This window comes from Gossypium arboreum, unplaced genomic scaffold, assembly GCF_025698485.1.
Source record: "Gossypium arboreum isolate Shixiya-1 unplaced genomic scaffold, ASM2569848v2 Contig00172, whole genome shotgun sequence".
Lineage (NCBI taxonomy): Eukaryota > Viridiplantae > Streptophyta > Magnoliopsida > Malvales > Malvaceae > Gossypium > Gossypium arboreum.
Genome location: NW_026440300.1, coordinates 29,765 through 35,370, shown reverse-complemented (window position 1 = coordinate 35,370; position 5,606 = coordinate 29,765). Strand labels below are relative to the sequence as shown.

The 5,606-nt window shown below is 41.0% G+C and overlaps 1 long non-coding RNA gene across 1 annotated transcript; it reads right to left on the bottom strand.

Moving 5' to 3' along the window:
* Window positions 1-2,052: 2,052 nt before the first annotated feature.
* On the bottom strand, window positions 2,053-3,600 carry LOC128288263 (uncharacterized). Its single transcript, XR_008278692.1, has 2 exons — window positions 3,552-3,600; window positions 2,053-2,278 (listed from the first exon to the last, which is right to left on the bottom strand). It is a non-coding gene; the product is annotated as an uncharacterized LOC128288263 (long non-coding RNA).
* Window positions 3,601-5,606: the final 2,006 nt, after the last annotated feature.

Below are 5,606 nucleotides of genomic sequence, written 5' to 3'. Positions count from 1 at the left end.
ATAAATGACACAAGGAAGCAAGTGGTCTAGTGGTTGTGGCATCATTAAGGTTGCAAGAGAGCCTGGGTTCAAGTCTTGTCTCTTGTAATTTATTTTGGTTTTTCTTTTAAAGGAACCTGGACTTTAGCCTATAGACCTTATAATTAATTGAGGCTAAAATGGTGACACAAAGAGCCTTGTGGTGTAGTGGCAATGTGGCATGTTATGTAACTGTGAGGTCTAAGGTTCAAGTTTTGGGATGCGCAATGGGGTATTTATTTTACTATTTGAGCTATGTAGGAGGTGGAGTTGGACTGGAACTCTATGGTTGAAGTGGTCATATAAAAATAAAGAATTTTCTTAATGGTTGAAAGTGATCCCACATCGGGAAGCTAACATGGGAATTGGTGAGAAGCTGGCTTTAAATAGAGTGAACCAGATGAGTTGGTGAGGGAAAAAGTGATTAAGACTCAATGCAGGATGTGCCAAAGTTGGTGATCATGGACTTCGGCGCGTTCTCATAAACATGTGTGTATTCACGCCCTTCTTTGTTGGAAGTCGACAAAAGCCGAAAAGCCAAAACCTCGACATTCAGGGCCTCACGAGTGTGCGAATGCACGAGGGGCGAACCGAGCCCACAAATCATAGGCGATAGATTGTAGAGGCCACTACGAGCGTTCTCGTGTGCTGGGGCTGTTCTGGGCCTAATGGGCCCGTTGGTCTGCTTGTGTAAACTTCACTGTTAAGTGGGATGTAGATAGAATTGGCATGTCGAGCACACGACTTATGTAGTTCTAGGCCACGTTGGGCCTAGATGGGTCGTGTGGGCCCAATGGGCTCGTGGGCCTCACACAGATTAAATCTGCAATTTGTGATCATTATTGGACTAGGTCATGTAGTACACATAGCCATATCTAATTTGGGCTAAATGGGCCACACAAGCGTAATGGGCCTTGGGCCCATCTCCACTGTTATGATCATTTAGGTTATCTGTATCGCTGAGGCAACTGTAGACCTTCGGAGAGGTCATTATCTGAGCTGAGACCTCAATATTGGTAAAATCACCATAATACCTTTGTACTGTAAAATGATCGTAATACCCTTGTATGGTAGAATGACGATTATGCCCTTATGTTCCGTATGACTGATGTGCCTATGATTTACATATATGATTGTGCTAAGTATGACTTTGCATGCATGTAATTTTTATGACATGACATATTGCACGGGGTTGGGTTATTATGGACGGAGGAAGTGTACGGCCTATAGCCGTTCTGCATAAAGCTTTAGCCTTTCTGCGATACTTATAGCTTATAGTTGTTCTATTAAGTGGCAGCGTTGCTGCAATATTTACGGCCTATAGCCATCCTGTCTACGGCGTTGAGCTGTCCTATCTACGTCGTTGAGCCGTCCTGTTCACTTAGTGCCTCAACTAGTGCTAAGCTTGGTGTGTTAGCTGGGTGGGTTGATTTTATCCCCACATAGTGTGTTGGTTGGTACGGGTGGTGTGTTGGTTGGACTGGGCTAGGAATCTGTCTGCATATCTGCATCTGATACTAATTTTGTACTAGGCTTGGGCCCACCTAATTCTGTTGATAGGCTAGGCCCAACTGTTATTGATTTTGAGAATGGGCTAGGCCCAATTAATTCTGATGAGGGCTGAGACCCAAGTGAAATTGTACTGGGCTTTGGCCCACACACATTGTTCTGTTACTGTAATGGGCTCCGTGTAACACCCCAAACCCGGCCTAGACGTTATGGCCGAATCTGACGTGCCACATTGGAGTTGAAAACCCACGTTCCGTTTTAGTGTTTTAAAACCATATATTTTGTTGAGTTAACAAAGTGTATGGAAGCTGGGCACCAGGTAGGTATTCGAGACAGAGGAGGTGAGCCATGAAGGCTACTTAAGTACTAAGCTCTTTGATGGGATCCAATCCTAGACATGCCCACAACCATAGCCACACTTTGTTATACCGAGTTTAAATTTGTTTAAGTGGACGTCTTTGTTAAATCAATTAATCGTGGTGTTGAGATATTTTTGAAAACAAATATCGCTTTGAAAACACGTCCTAAGTCTAGCCCATTTGAACAATTATCAACCAGGTTTGAAGTTATTAAAAATAAAATAATCCCGAGAAGAAATAAAAGAAAAGTTAAAAATGGCCTTATTACAACCCAAAAATAAGTAATAAATAAAGGAAATTAAATGAAAACCAAAGCTTATTTAAAGGTCCAAAAGCGATCACCGTGGCCACTCTGAATCCCCTCCGGCCCAAGTCCCCATATCAAGGCTCACCTGTAAGGTTAAGGAAAGGGGGTGAGTTTGGAAACTCAGTGTGCAACAAGCCCCTTTCAGAGCCCAAAACAATGACAGCCTGTTGGGTCTAAGCATGTACTGGGCCATAGCCCTTTTCATATTTCATATTTCATAACACTGGGCTGAAGCCTTTTCAAATTTCATATTCTCGGGCAAGCCTTTATCAGAAACAGTATGGCCCATAGGCCCATTTCAATATCATATATAATGTCAATGAAAGAATGCAAGCCTAATTGGGGAGACTACTCAACCCACCATCCGCTACTCTCTACCCGTACCAACCAACACACCATGTGGGGATTAACTCGACCCACCCCGCCATAACTCTCCACCGGCAACAGAGTCATTTATCATATAACCGAGGCCTAGCCTCTTTTTAGTAATCTGGGCAAAAGCCCTTTGTATAACTGGGGCATAAGCCCTTTATCACAACTGGGGCATAAGCCCTTCATCATAACTGGGGCATAAGCCCTTTATCATAACTGGGGCATAAGCTCTTTAATAACTGGGGCATAAGCCCTTTAATAATTGGGGCATAAGCCCTTTTGCACTTCCTCTATCCATATAAAAACCCAACCCAATGCATTTATGAACATCTCATGTGCATATCATACATGTCATGTGCATATCATACATATCATGTGCATATCATACATGTCATGTGCATATCATACATACCATGTTTATCAAAATCCCATGCATTAAATTCATGTATAAACCCTAGGGGCATAATGGTCATTTTTACCTAGGGGAAAAATGGTCATTTTCATATTATAAGGGTAATATCATAATTTTACCAAAAATTAGGGATTTTTCCATGTCCGTCATCAATTACTAACTATTCATTTGTTTAAACCGCGTTTCTAGCCCACTTTTAACGAAACCGAGTTATTGGGCCTAAAACCCCTAATGGGCCCTACTTAGCCGATTTTGTCATCTAGGCCCATTTAGCCTATATCCATAATAGTATTAATAATCTTAACATGCAATTAATAGATTTCCGTTTTCTACCAATTTTACCCAAATGGGCTCGAAAGCCTATTGGGCCCTATTTCAGCCCCTCGAGGCCCAACTTACCGTGAACGCCAAAAACACGTCCTTACCGTTTCCATTGTTCTCGATCATCATCTCATCGATTCTAACTAACTAGTAAGCGTTAGCTTGCTCACAAGTCCTCGAAATGCCAGAATTTCTGCATTTCGGCTTTTCGGTATTTATCACTTTAAGCTATGAAAAAGGGTTCGTTACACACCTGATTTGCGATATTCCTTGACGAGATCTCCTATGCGATTTCTCCTATAATCAACCACTTATAGATTAGACCATGTTATTAAACCAAATCGAAAACTACCTATTATTATCACTTACACATTCGGCCACCATCCCCAATGACCCTTGGGTTCATACCTTTGCCGAAGTTGATGACTAGATTTAGTCACTCGATGATCCAAGCTTTTCACACACTCCTCGATCGGTAGCACTGTAATCCTCACTAGCACCAACAAACCAAATAACACCAAAACCCTTTTAGCCTTAGTCGACGGAGGGTTTTCACTTTTCTTAAACCACGGGATACAAATGGAAAGAAGGTTCAATACTTACCAAGAGATCTACTCGTTGAAGAACGTTCCAAATACCTTCCTACCCCATATCCGTTGTGAATCCAACTTAAACGTCGTAGAAAATAGATCTAAATATTAATTCCGAATCACTAAAATATGAAGCTTTCGCTTTTCAAAGAAATATTAATCTAAGCTATTACGAGGGTTAGTACACACATTACGGGTTGAAGTTGAAACGTTTCCAAAATCAATCGCCTCGATAACCACCACATCACTCAAACTTAACTAATCCAATATCAATATATGTAAATCCTAAGCACATCAGTCATACGAAACATAAGGGCATATTCGTCATTTTACCATACAGGGGTATTACAGTCACTTTACCATACAGGGGCTTTACGGTCACTTTACCCTACAGGGGCTTTACGGTCTTTTTACCTAATAGGGGTATTTTAGTCATTTCATCCTACAAGGGTGTTTTGGTAAATCTACAAACCAAGGGTATTTCAGTAATTTTGTAAACTAATGGTATTTCTATAATTTTTAGAAAGTCAAGGGTATTTCTGTAACTTTGTAAATCAGGGTTATTTTGGTAATTTTACAAATTGAGGGTATTTCGGTAATTTCACAAACCAAGGGTATTTTGGTAATTTTACAAACTAGGGGTATTTTGGTAATTTTACAAACTAAGGGTATTTTAGTAATTTTGTAAATCGAGGGTAAAACAGTAATTCTGTAAATTAAGGGTAAAATAGTAATTCTATAAATCGAGGGTAAAATGGTAATTCTGTAAATTGAGGGTAAAACGGTAATTCTATAAGTCGAGGGTAAAACGATAATTATGTAATTAGGGGTAAAACGATAATTATGTAAATCGGGGGTAAAACGATAATTATGTAAATCGGGGGTACTTTGGTAATTTTACAAGTCGAAGGTATTTCAGTAATTTTACAAATCGAGGGTATTTCAGTATTTTTACAAACTAAGGGTATTTCGGTAATTTTAGTAAACTAAAGTATTCTAAACATGGATAACAATACTAATGGCTCTAAAGCCCATTCTCGGCCCAAATGGGCCCACACGCTCGTGTGGCCCTTTTAGCCCAAATCTAGCCACAAATATTAGATTCACCTAGCCTAGCCCAATATTTACTACACAATCAAACAACTTATCCAATTGGGCCTGTAGGCCCATTAGGCCCACATGACCCCTTTCGGCCCATCGCGGCCCGAAGTAGCCATCCTACAGCTAGAGTAGTAAGAAATACACACCTGATAGGAGACTGGAGTTAATCCACGCTCCGAGCACTCTTAGCCGACGCCCAACCCAAACGAGCACGCCATACAGCGAAAGGAATCAGCCAAGAAAGGTGCCTTTACTCTCCTCATGGTTCCCTCTATTTAAAGCCGACTTTGTATCCACTCTTATGTTAGCTTCCGATGTGGGATCCTCCAACATCGAGTTTAAATTCAACACCAACTCTTGCCGCCCCTTTTAGCAAAATAAATGTTTTGCTTGCCATGGGATTCAACCCATGCCTCCCTCGATGCTCCACACGCTACTTGCCACTAAGCCACAAGGCTTTTTGTGTCATATTTTATCCCCAATTAATTATAAGGTCTAGAGGCCAAAGTCCGTGTTCCTTTAAAAACCCAAAATAAATTGCAAGAGCCAAGGCTTGAACCCGTGCTCCCATACAACCTTAATGACGCCACAACCACTAGACTACAAGCTTCCTTGTG